The sequence below is a fragment of the Periplaneta americana genome, chromosome 2 (genome assembly GCF_040183065.1).
Source record: "Periplaneta americana isolate PAMFEO1 chromosome 2, P.americana_PAMFEO1_priV1, whole genome shotgun sequence".
In the NCBI taxonomy this organism is placed as follows: Eukaryota; Metazoa; Arthropoda; class Insecta; order Blattodea; family Blattidae; genus Periplaneta; species Periplaneta americana.
In genome coordinates, this window is record NC_091118.1 from 24,214,533 (window position 1) to 24,227,792 (window position 13,260).

A 13,260-nucleotide genomic window follows, 5' to 3' on the forward strand; every position below is an offset into this window, starting at 1 on the left:
GACAAGCACCACATATGAATCATGACGAGCACCACGATATGAACCACGACGATCACCACAATATGGACTGTGACAAGCACCACATATGAATCATGACGAGCACCACGATATGAACCACGACGAGCACCACAATATGGACTGTGACAAGCACCACATATGAATCATGACGAGCACCACATATGAATCATGACGAGCACCACGATATGAACCACGACGAGCACCACAATATGGACTGTGACAAGCACCACATATGAATCATGACGAGCACCATGATATGAACCACGACGAGCACCACAATATGGACTGTGACAAGCACCACATATGAATCATGACGAGCACCACGATATGAACCACGACGAGCACCACAATATGGACTGTGACAAGCACCACATATGAATCATGACGAGCACCACGATATGAACCACGACGAGCACCACAATATGGACTGTGACAAGCACCACATATGAATCATGACGAGCACCACGATATGAACCATGACGAGCACCACAATATGGACTGTGACAAGCACCACATATGAATCATGACGAGCACCACGATATGAACCACGACGAGCACCACAATATGGACTGTGACAAGCACCACATATGAATCATGACGAGCACCACGATATGAACCACGACGAGCACCACAATATGGACTGTGACAAGCACCACATATGAATCATGACGAGCACCACGATATGAACCACGACGAGCACCACAATATGGACTGTGACAAGCACCACATATGAATCATGACGAGCACCACATATGAATCATGACGAGCACCACGATATGAACCACGACGAGCACCACAATATGGACTGTGACAAGCACCACATATGAATCATGACGAGCACCATGATATGAACCACGACGAGCACCACAATATGGACTGTGACAAGCACCACATATGAATCATGACGAGCACCACGATATGAACCACGACGAGCACCACAATATGGACTGTGACAAGCACCACATATGAATCATGACGAGCACCACGATATGAACCACGACGAGCACCACAATATGGACTGTGACAAGCACCACATATGAATCATGACGAGCACCACGATATGAACCATGACGAGCACCACAATATGGACTGTGACAAGCACCACATATGAATCATGACGAGCACCACGATATGAACCACGACGAGCACCACAATATGGACTGTGACAAGCACCACATATGAATCATGACGAGCACCACGATATGAACCACGACGAGCACCACAATATGGACTGTGACAAGCACCACATATGAATCATGACGAGCACCACGATATGAACCACGACGAGCACCACAATATGGACTGTGACAAGCACCACATATGAATCATGACGAGCACCACGATATGAACCACGACGAGCACCACATATGAATCATGACGAGCACCACGATATGAACCACGACGAGCACCACAATATGGACTGTGACAAGCACCACATATGAATCATGACGAGCACCACAATATGGACTGTGACAAGCACCACATATGAATCATGACGAGCACCACGATATGAACCACGACGAGCACCACAATATGGACTGTGACAAGCACCACATATGAATCATGACGAGCACCACGATATGAACCACGACGAGCACCACAATATGGACTGTGACAAGCACCACATATGAATCATGACGAGCACCACGATATGAACCACGACGAGCACCACAATATGGACTGTGACAAGCACCACATATGAATCATGACGAGCACCACGATATGAACCACGACGATCACCACAATATGGACTGTGACAAGCACCACATATGAATCATGACGAGCACCACGATATGAACCACGACGAGCACCACAATATGGACTGTGACAAGCACCACATATGAATCATGACGAGCACCACATATGAATCATGACGAGCACCACGATATGAACCACGACGAGCACCACAATATGGACTGTGACAAGCACCACATATGAATCATGACGAGCACCATGATATGAACCACGACGAGCACCACAATATGGACTGTGACAAGCACCACATATGAATCATGACGAGCACCACGATATGAACCACGACGAGCACCACAATATGGACTGTGACAAGCACCACATATGAATCATGACGAGCACCACGATATGAACCACGACGAGCACCACAATATGGACTGTGACAAGCACCACATATGAATCATGACGAGCACCACGATATGAACCATGACGAGCACCACAATATGGACTGTGACAAGCACCACATATGAATCATGACGAGCACCACGATATGAACCACGACGAGCACCACAATATGGACTGTGACAAGCACCACATATGAATCATGACGAGCACCACGATATGAACCACGACGAGCACCACAATATGGACTGTGACAAGCACCACATATGAATCATGACGAGCACCACGATATGAACCACGACGAGCACCACATATGAATCATGACGAGCACCACGATATGAACCACGACGAGCACCACAATATGGACTGTGACAAGCACCACATATGAATCATGACGAGCACCACAATATGGACTGTGACAAGCACCACATATGAATCATGACGAGCACCACGATATGAACCACGACGAGCACCACAATATGGACTGTGACAAGCACCACATATGAATCATGACGAGCACCACAATATGGACTGTGACAAGCACCACGATATGAACCACGACGAGCACCACAATATGGACTGTGACAAGCACCACATATGAATCATGACGAGCACCACGATATGAACCACGACGAGCACCACAATATGGACTGTGACAAGCACCACATATGAATCATGACGAGCACCACGATATGAACCACGACGAGCACCACAATATGAACCACGACGAGCACCACAATATGGACTGTGACAAGCACCACATATGAATCATGACGAGCACCACGATATGAACCACGACGAGCACCACAATATGGACTGTGACAAGCACCACATATGAATCATGACGAGCACCACGATATGAACCACGACGAGCACCACAATATGGACTGTGACAAGCACCACATATGAATCATGACGAGCACCACGATGTGAACCACGACGAGCACCACAATATGGACTGACAAGCACCACGATATGAACTGACAAGCACCACAATGTGAACCACGACGAGCACCACAATATGGACTGTGACAAGCACCATGATATGAACCACGACGAGCACTGCAATATGGACCACAAAAAACACCATGGTCCTTGTAGTCTTTACATTGGTTATTGTCTTTGTCATGGTCGTATATTTGTCATTTCAAATTACTGCGTTTTTCTGATTTCTATATCACATGGTACTGAGTGTATAGTGGTTGCAGAGAAAGATGCAACTTCCAATGTTTCTAGTAAAACATGTGGAATGTACAGAGTTAAAGAGCTTAACAGCCTTCCCTCTTCCCTCACCCTGATAGCATTCAGTTGGAGGGTGGATGGGAAGACAGATAAAGAGTGGAAGGAATATGTCTAATCATAAAGTGTCCATTTGTGCTGTGAGAAAGACGATTTATCTGGTTCCTGTATGCTGAGAGATGTGCAGAGTAGATGAGAGTTCAAAAATATGTTAAGGATCTCTCAGAAGTTGCTTCTTTGCTAGGTCTTAAAGAACAGTATGGCATTGTAGTTGACCAGAGTTACAAGTATCTTGTGCATTAAAATATTTGAAGTGACTTTCGTGTTCAAAAGCCTGAAATAGAGTTAGAACTGTTGCTTTCAGGATGTCTTGCTTAATGGCTCAGCCTATACATATTTTTTTTTTTTTTTGTTTGTGATTACAGTATATAAAAGTTCTGAAGTGATTGGATTACAGTTTGTGAGAGTGTTAAGTGTTAATGAATTTTAGCAGGCCAGTGATGAAGTTATAGTTGTATATCTTTGTAATATGAATTGTGGTACAAGTAAAATCTTTGAAAGAAAGTATGTGTGTTTTATGTTCTTTGTGCCTCTTACAACTGCCACCTTTCCTTGGGGAATCCCTTTTCATTTGAAAAATTTTCCCGCCAAAAAAGATAGAATATATACGCTTTATAGGCCTTTTATAGCTGATGGCAGTGCTTGTGCAGAGGTGGAGAGCTAATGAATGCATTTATTTTCTAAGTGCTGCTTATATAGGCTACAGTAGAGAACCCTGGTGGGCAAACTGTACACTAGATACTTCATGAATTTATTCTAAGTCCTGATGTTCAATGGATGCTTTTATTTCTGAACTTGTACACCAGAGTTCTCTAGTGTATACAAGTTCAGAAATAAAAGCATCCATTGAACATCAGGACTTAGAATAAATTCATGAAGTATCTATAGTGTACAGTTTGTCCACCAGGGTTCTCTACTGTAGCCTATATAAGCAGCACTTAGAAAATAAATGGATTCATTTGCTCTCTACCTCTGCACAAGCACTGCCAGCAACTAGTATAAAAGGCCTATAAAGCGTATATATTCTATCTTTTTTGGCGGGAAAATTTAAAATTTGTTAGAGGGAGGGTTTAGGGAATACATATTCTAATCCACACAAACCTAGTCCTTACAATCATACAATTTATTATTCACAAAGTATGATACAAGTTTCAAACCAACACAAATTCAACACTTAAAATTCACTTCATATTCTTGTCTTTACACAAACTGTTCATTTGCATTCAGTCACAACACTTCTGCTGAATTTCTGAGAAGTAGTGCACAGATGAAGATGCCAACACTTGAAAGCAGAATCATGTGCAGCAAATCTGGAAATAAAGAGAACAAAAACTGATGAGAAATCTAATCCATTTCTTTGAGACAGTGCAAAAATAGCAATCAGTAACAGCAGAGAATTGGTGACTTGTATTTTGGCTGGAGGACGAATTTTAGGGGGCTATAAAAGGTTAGGGAAAGTGGAATTTAATAGCTACTTCATCTTTGTACTCTTTTAACACAAATTGGTCACTTTTCAGAGAGTAGTCCCTTGTAATAGCTGGGAAATCATGCAGTGTTCACATGCATGTATTTTACATAGATTTCAAGCTAGTCTTTATAACAAGAAGAAAGATCTCTATCTCTTTTGACAGACAGATTCATCACTGCTACATCATCCTCAGACAGTCCATGCGAATCTTGTATTAACCCAAATGACAAATTTACCACTGCTGGTAAAGCAACAATTTTCTGTGTCAAAGAGTGTAAAACATGAAGCTCACTTCTGCTCCCTGGAATTAAATTTTGTTTTCAAGACATGCACTTATTACTATGAAACCAAAAGATAAGCCATATCAAACAAGTCACTGCTGTAGGATTTTTTCGTCAGTTGTGGGGTTAAATTAAAGGCCTACCAACATTTATGTATAGCCTACTGCAATTACCATATTTACCCATGAATAATCCAACCCACGTAGTGGCATCAACACAATTTTGATAGACATTTTGTAGTAAACATCAAACTATGTCTACCAGGATGTTCTGCTAAATGTGTCAATGATGTGAATTCTTTTGCTGCCCAAGCCATACTGCACAATGCAGGAAGTTACCTAGCCATGAGTCCCATTCACAATGCCAAACTTGCTCCACCTACATTCCTTCCTATACTAAAAGCCAGGTTATGAACTGACTAAACTGGAAGCAACATACTGTTGCTCTCTTTCTGAGCTCTATTGCCACATAGTGGCCTGTCCAGCATTTGTCACCGATATGTTTAAAATAACTACTGTCTATAGCAGTGGCGGTGCATCAATAAGAACACATGAACACCTTGTTTCCATTAATGCACGACTAGTTTTATTATTTAATACCGTATTGACATAGTGGGAATGTATAATATCAGAATCAAGTATTTTAAACTTCCCGCATCTTGCATAAACTTATGTAAACTTGGCAACATCCATTCACGTACAAGCTGTGCTCTTTTCAAGAAGGTTACAGGAATTTCACGCATGCACAGGAGAAAATTGTCTTTCACTGGCCGCTTATGACTCGTCAAGAGCACAAAGCATTAAGTGAACAGTGAATCTATCCTATAGATGTCAGGTGCATAGATGCTATCATTCACGTGATATATCTCGAGGATGAAATTTAATAGTCTGTATTCTAGCCTGTAGGTGTTAGCATCTCATTGTCAGAACATTTACTTTATGTGGTTGCATGTACAGTGCTGCTACGAGAGTGTAGTTTGTGAATTACTATACTTCAGTGTCAGCATAAAACCATAGTTTGGCTTTCAAACACGTGCTGGCTGAGTGTGTTGGTGGTATGAATTTAAGTATCTGTATGGTAGTGTATAATATTTAAGAATAATATTTACTGGCATGTAGGCTATTTATAGTAATCTATGGAATGGGATTACAGTACTGCTATAGGCTATAGTGTATCAGTGTGTTGTGAATCAAAATATATTACTGAACACACACTTTTGTAAATAACGGCACTGTTGTATGTATTCATTTTTAACAAACGTAAACAATGAACTCTGTTAAAGTAATTTGGAACAGTAAAGAACTCGGTAAACTGGCTTAACAGGAAAAATTGGAAATAAAAAGACTCAGTTTCATTATTATTATTATTATTATTATTATTATTATTATTATTATTATTATTGTATGTTCTTTTGAAATTATATACGGTTTTTTCGATAGTGAAATATTTGAATAATGACATTTTAAATTAGGCTAAACATACGATTTCAAATTCTCTTCAATTTTGTAACACAAAATTGTGAACACATATTTTATCACGAGCCGCCACTGGTCTATAGTTCTCGATAACACTATCCACAATATTAGTAATTAAAATTACTGTTTTTAAGAAAGCACGAGCTAATGACGCTGGTACAAAATGAAACTCGTAATGCACATGGTACTGCAAATGAACTGGGAAGTTTGGCTACACTGTCTCTGCGATTCCATTGCCAGATTTTCGTTAGCAGACGACATTTTCACGTGAGGTCCAATGAAAGGCTCCATTCTCCTTCCCTCCTCCACCCCGCCATACTCAACATGTCATCACTGCACAGGCTACCCCTCTAACCCACACTTTCCTCTCGCCCTGCCAACTACTTCCTGTTTAGTCAGTTCATAACCTGCTTTTAGTATAGTCCTTGAGTTTTGTGTAGCCTTCAATTCAGTATAGCTGATTGTACTTTTTTGAAAGTATGAAGCAAACAAGGCAGATACGAGTACAACCAAACTATACAACAAAATCTACAGTACAAGAGGCGCAATATGCACTAGAGAGCAGCAGGGACAAAGCACGATATTAATCCTAAACATTCGTCATTAGATAAATGAAGACTTCCCTTAAAAACCAATAAAATCAGACAAGCATTTCAGTGGAAGGAAGCAAAATATTCTCCAGTGGAAATGGAGCTGGTGAAGTATGTTAGGAAAACGCAAGCAAACACATATGAAGGGTACACAGGAATAACGATCAAGGTCCATTTTAGAAAGTTTCGAGAAAAACGAATTTTAAAGTTTAAGCACTTAATACTTCGTTATGTGTGTATTTAATAGAAATTGACGTAGTGGAATGTCAAGAACGATGATTTCTTATTACTAGCTAGTACTTCTTTTCCACTATAAGATACTTACTGGCTTTTAAGGAACCCGGAAGTTCATTTCTGCCCTCACATAAGCCCGCCATTGGTCCCTATCCTGAGCAAAATTAATCCATTCTCTATCATCATATCCCACCTCCCTTAAATCCATTTTAATATCTTCCCATCTACGTCTCGGCCTCCCTAAAGGTCTTTTTCCCTCCTGCCTCCCAACTAACACTCTATATGCATTTCTGGATTCGCCCATATGTGCTACATGCCCTGCCCATCTCAAACGTCTGGATTTAATGTTCCTAATTATGTCAGGTGAAGAATACAATGTTTGCAGTTCTGTGTTGTGTAACTTTCTCCATTCTCCTGTAATGTCATCCCTCTTAGCCCCAAATATTTTCCTAAGCACCTTATTCTCAAACACCCTTAACCTATGTTCCTCTCTCAAAGTGAGAGTCCAAGTTTCACAACCATACAGAACAACCAGTAATATAACTGTTTTATAAATTCTAACTTTCAGATTTTTCGACAGCAGACTGGATGATAAAAGTTTCTCAACCAAATAATAACAGGCATTTCCCATATTTATTCTGTGTTTAATTTCCTCCAGAGTATCATTTATATTTGTTACTGTTGCTCCCAGATATTCGAACTTCTCCACCTCTTCAAAAGATAAATCTCCAATTTTTATATTTCCATTTCGTACAATATTCTGGTCACGAGACATAATCATATACTTTGTCTTTTCGAGATTTACTTCCAAACCTATCTCTTTACTTGCTTCCAGTAAAATTCCTATGTTTTCCCTAATTGTTTGTGGATTTTCTCCTAACATATTCACGTCATCTGCATAGACAAGCAGCTGATGTAACCCGTTCAATTCCAAACCCTCTCTGTTATCCTGGACTTTTCTAATGGCATATTCTAGAGCAAAGGTAAAAAGTAAAGGTGATAGTGCATCTCCTTGCTTTAGCCCACAATGAATTGGAAACACATCTGACAGAAACTGACCTATACGAACTCTGCTGTGCATTTCACTGAGACACATTTTAATTAATTGAACTAGTTTCTTGGGAATACCAAATTCAATAAGAATATCATATAAGATAGCATTATTAACTCAATTTCGATTTTTTATGGACCTTGATCGTTTTTCCCGTGTACCCTTCATTTGTTGTGTCTGTTGAAAGGCTTAGTTTGAAGTGCAGAAAATAGCAGACAGAAAACGTCATGTATTGTATTTAAAGCGAGTTGTGGATGGGCTAGACATTTATGATGCAACATGACCTAGTAATAAGGCAGCAGACATCAATGAATGACCTACCACAAGAATCTACTCGAATTCCATCAGTATGTGATCATGCTACACAAGAATGACTACAGCCTGGGTGACATCAGGAATGCTAACAAGACATCTGTATTCAACATGCCAGGATATGTAAATGTTAATGATGTAGGTGAAAACACAATGTAGTATTTGAATAGTAGGGACACTCCAGCAGTTTTTCTGTGTACTGGATATGCATATACATAAACACAGCAAACCTAGAAGCTGGTGACTACAATAGCAGATAGCATTTAAAATCTGCAAACTTGAAAATAAATGCGACTATTTTGACTATGAGAACAACTGCAGGGAAATGTTTAAACAATGAGGGGAGCAATCCCAAATTAAGTTACTATAAACTTCCAAAGAAACTAGAGGGGCACATACGAAATTTGTGTGCAATATGATTTCTGATTTCACTTACACAAAAGCTTTGATATCATGATTTACATTTTGCAGAGGTTATATTTTTTTCTCTCATATAACAAGAAGCTATAATTATTTCATTTTACATGTAAGAGGTGGGTTATAAATTTGCGCAAGGAATATCTGCTGACTTGTTTAAATAATAATTGCAGGTTATGCACAACCCAGTTGTGTTTCATACCAAAATTTCTTATATATTAAAAAAATCAGTCATTCACCTATTTCTAAACATTCTCTTTGCAACATATGTTGTCATATTTAAATGAAAGTGTACATCAGTACTAAAAGGGAGAAGGAAATCAAACTGGTTGGAGGTAAGCAACTTAACTTTGATGCCAAAATCTAACCTCACATCAGCCTCTTCTAAAATACTTTTAATGTATATATATATATATATATATATATATATATATATATATATATATATATATATATATATATTTATTTCCGAGTCACCACTCCTAGTGCATGAAAATATACAGGATTAAAGGGAACCTCTGCACCAAAATTCAAGAGGAGATTCTACATGTTAAAAATAACAAAACTTTTATTACACTTTTCTTTCAATAGAAGCACCATTAAGCATGAAAGACCTGTATCTCGCAACTCCAATATGCTAGCACCCTGATTCTGGAGCCAAATTAAAGATCTTGTCTGTATCTGTCGATTTAAGATAGACATATTCGTGTAAAACCTATGGCTGTGTCCCCACAAAACCACACCTATTTTCCTCCTGGAACCTATTTTCCTCCTGGAAAATTTGGAACCTATACATGCCTAAATATAGCTAACAACTTCTACTTTCCTGCATTCACATGACAACGTCCAGCATTCAGAGGTGATTGCATAACCTTCATATTTAATGTTATGTTTTCATCCCACTTACTTACTGGCTTTTAAGGAACCCAGAGGTTCATTGCTGCCCTCACATAAGCCCACCATTGATCCCTATCCTGAGCAAGATTAATCCAGTCTGTACCATCATATCCCACCTCCCTCAAATCCATTTTAATATTATCTTCCCATCTACGTCTCAGCCTCCCCAAAGGTCTTTTTCCCGCCAGCCTCCCAACTAACACTCTATATGCATTTCTGGATTCACCCATACGTGCTACATGCCCTGCCCATATCAAGCGTCTGGATTTAATGTTCCTAATTTTGTCATGTGAAGAATATAATGCGTGCAGCTCTGCATTGTGTAACTTTCTCCATTCTCCTGTAACTTCATCCCTCTTAGCCCCAAATATTTTCCTAAGAACCTTATTCTCAAACACCCTTAATCTCTGTTCCTCTCTCAGAGTGAGAGTCCAAGCTTCACAACTATAAAGAACAACCAGTAATATAACTGTTTTATAAATTCTAACTTTCAGATTTTTTGACAGCAGACTAGATGACAAAAGCTTCTCAACCGAATAATAACAGGCATGTCCCATATTTATTCTGCGTTTAATTTCCTCCCGAGTGTCATTTATATTTGTTACTGTTGCTCCAAGGTATTTGAATTTTTCCATCTCTTCGAAGGATAAACTTCAACTTTTATATTTCCATTTCGTACAATATTCTGGTCACGAGACATAATCACTGATATTATTATTTAACAAAACGATCCTACCCACTATTACTTTCCCATTTCCCGCATTTTATGTCTCATATTCGCAGATCTGATTTTACACAAACTGAGAGATTGTCAAGAATGGTGTAAGACATTGGCTGTATTTCTCTGATATGGCTCAACATTTGGTCACACTGTTACTGGTAATATAAGCTACATAGATCATCCCACTTTCAAGGAAAACTAGTTTGACAAATTGAAGTAGAACCTGGATTGATCATCTCAAGCACTGATTGTTGGAAAAAATAAGACTGATGGGGGGGGGGGGGGGGAATACGAGTGCAGCATTGCCCAATCTACTGCAACTCACATACAAAATGAATACACAGGCCAATATGTAATTTCTCAAAGAATTTAATATTATGGAGATATGCAGTGTGAAATAATTAATATTTTGAAATTTCTACACTCATAACACACAGATATAAACTGCAATTTAGCTACAATCAAATCAGGAAGGCACATTATACCATTAGGTGTACATAAAGTTTGTCAAAACTACTATGAGAAACAATAATTTGGAGTTTATCTGCAGATGCAATACTGTTGCTATGGAAACTTCCTTCCCTACAGTCAGGACAAATGAATCTGTAATTGTGGCAGTATTGTTGGATGATTCTTCTATTGGCTGTGATGCCTACAGACACCCTTCCAGATAATGTAGGATGAGGGAAAAAGAAGTTGGCGTGTTTTACAGGGTTTTACTTCATGTTGTCATGCTACTGTGATTTTTCAGCAATAACATATGCCTGCTACAGTACTTCTTTCCTAACATTGCCCCAAACAAATTACAGCAACAGAATGTTTGTTAAAATCATATTTCTAATCAATATTCCCCCCTCCAATAACAGACTTCAGTTTTCCTTCTCAGTGGGACACTGCATTTATGACAACTCAAATCTGCTCATTTTTACTGTCTCATATGAAGTGTATAGAGAAAGTACTGTGGTGCTGTGAATAAAATACATTTCCAGAATCAGGCCCATTTTTACCAATGGACAGAACTGGGCAGCAGAATTTAGGGGATGGCACTTTAAAATTCGGTACCAGTACTTGAAGAAATTTTATCATGTAATTCTTTTCGAAAAAAAATGATACAACATTCGAACAAGTCCAAAATGAATTAAAAGAGTTCCTACTTTTACTACAACAAAGAGCAATCACTAAATAATTTAGAAGGAAAAATTTTCCGGGGTCAGGTATCGAACCCGGGACCTTTGATTAAACGTACCAACACTCTACCAACTGAGCTAACCGGGAACTCTACCAGACACTGATCCAACTTTTCCCTCTATATCCACTGACCTCAAAGTGGGCTGACAACTGTCAAGCAACCAACATTGAGTGCACACTAACTGTGTGTGACAAATTGTGGTTTTCTGTTAACGAACAGTGACGTGTATTATGCAAATCAACAGCACGAGTATCATTCTCATTTTGAAAGCAGCAATAAACATGTAGCATTTATTAAAACACTCAGTGGTATTTGTATGGAATTGGGCAAAAAAAAATAGCGATAATGACATTTAATATTGTAAGAAAATAATAGAAAGAGATTGACAGACTAACAGTTCCTAGCTGTGTACTTAGGGTTTAATTATAGCATACCTGATCAAACAACTGTGAACTAAAACGTTCTTACTCATTTTTCAAACTGCACATTGCTCACTGTTGAACTATTTACATTACGTTTGCAGTTGCATATGTGGAGCGATGGTAGCCTGGTAGGTTGGTCAGTTGGTGTGTATTTAGCTAATTATTGTTAAAGAATGAGAGACTGTAGAGTTAAATTAAGTGGTGTGCAATGCAAAAAACGATCAAAAGAAAGAGCTGTTCGAAACAATGAATTGATCAGACAAATTCCAAGACTAGAATTATTTTTTAAGAAATCAGATTCAAAAAATTCTGTCCTATAACCTGGTACTCCTGTATACCTGCTTCTGACTTAAGAGATAATATTGTTAACTCAAATCATACAGATACAGTAGATGGTGCAGACAACGATTCTTCACTAGTAAATGATAGTGACAGTTTACTTCCTCCTATAAGTACAACGCAGTAAAAGGTACGTTAAATTTATTAAAAGTATTAGTTAACAGTTATTTTAAAAAGTTACTTTTATATTAATTTAAATATTTTTAAAAAAAATTTTCATCAATTCTTCCAAGCACAGAACTGCTTTTTGAAACCGAGTACACATGATTTATGACGGTATGTATTGCAATGAATCGATTGAAGGACAGGTGGCAAAATATAAACTTCCCCAGGCAACAGAATGTCTAATTATGGCCCTATCCAGAATTAGAAGTTTTAAGTTGTCCCAATGTCAATGATTGTTTGAGGCACACGATCTGCTATTTGTCAGAATTAATTCTGTGAGTAGTAGAA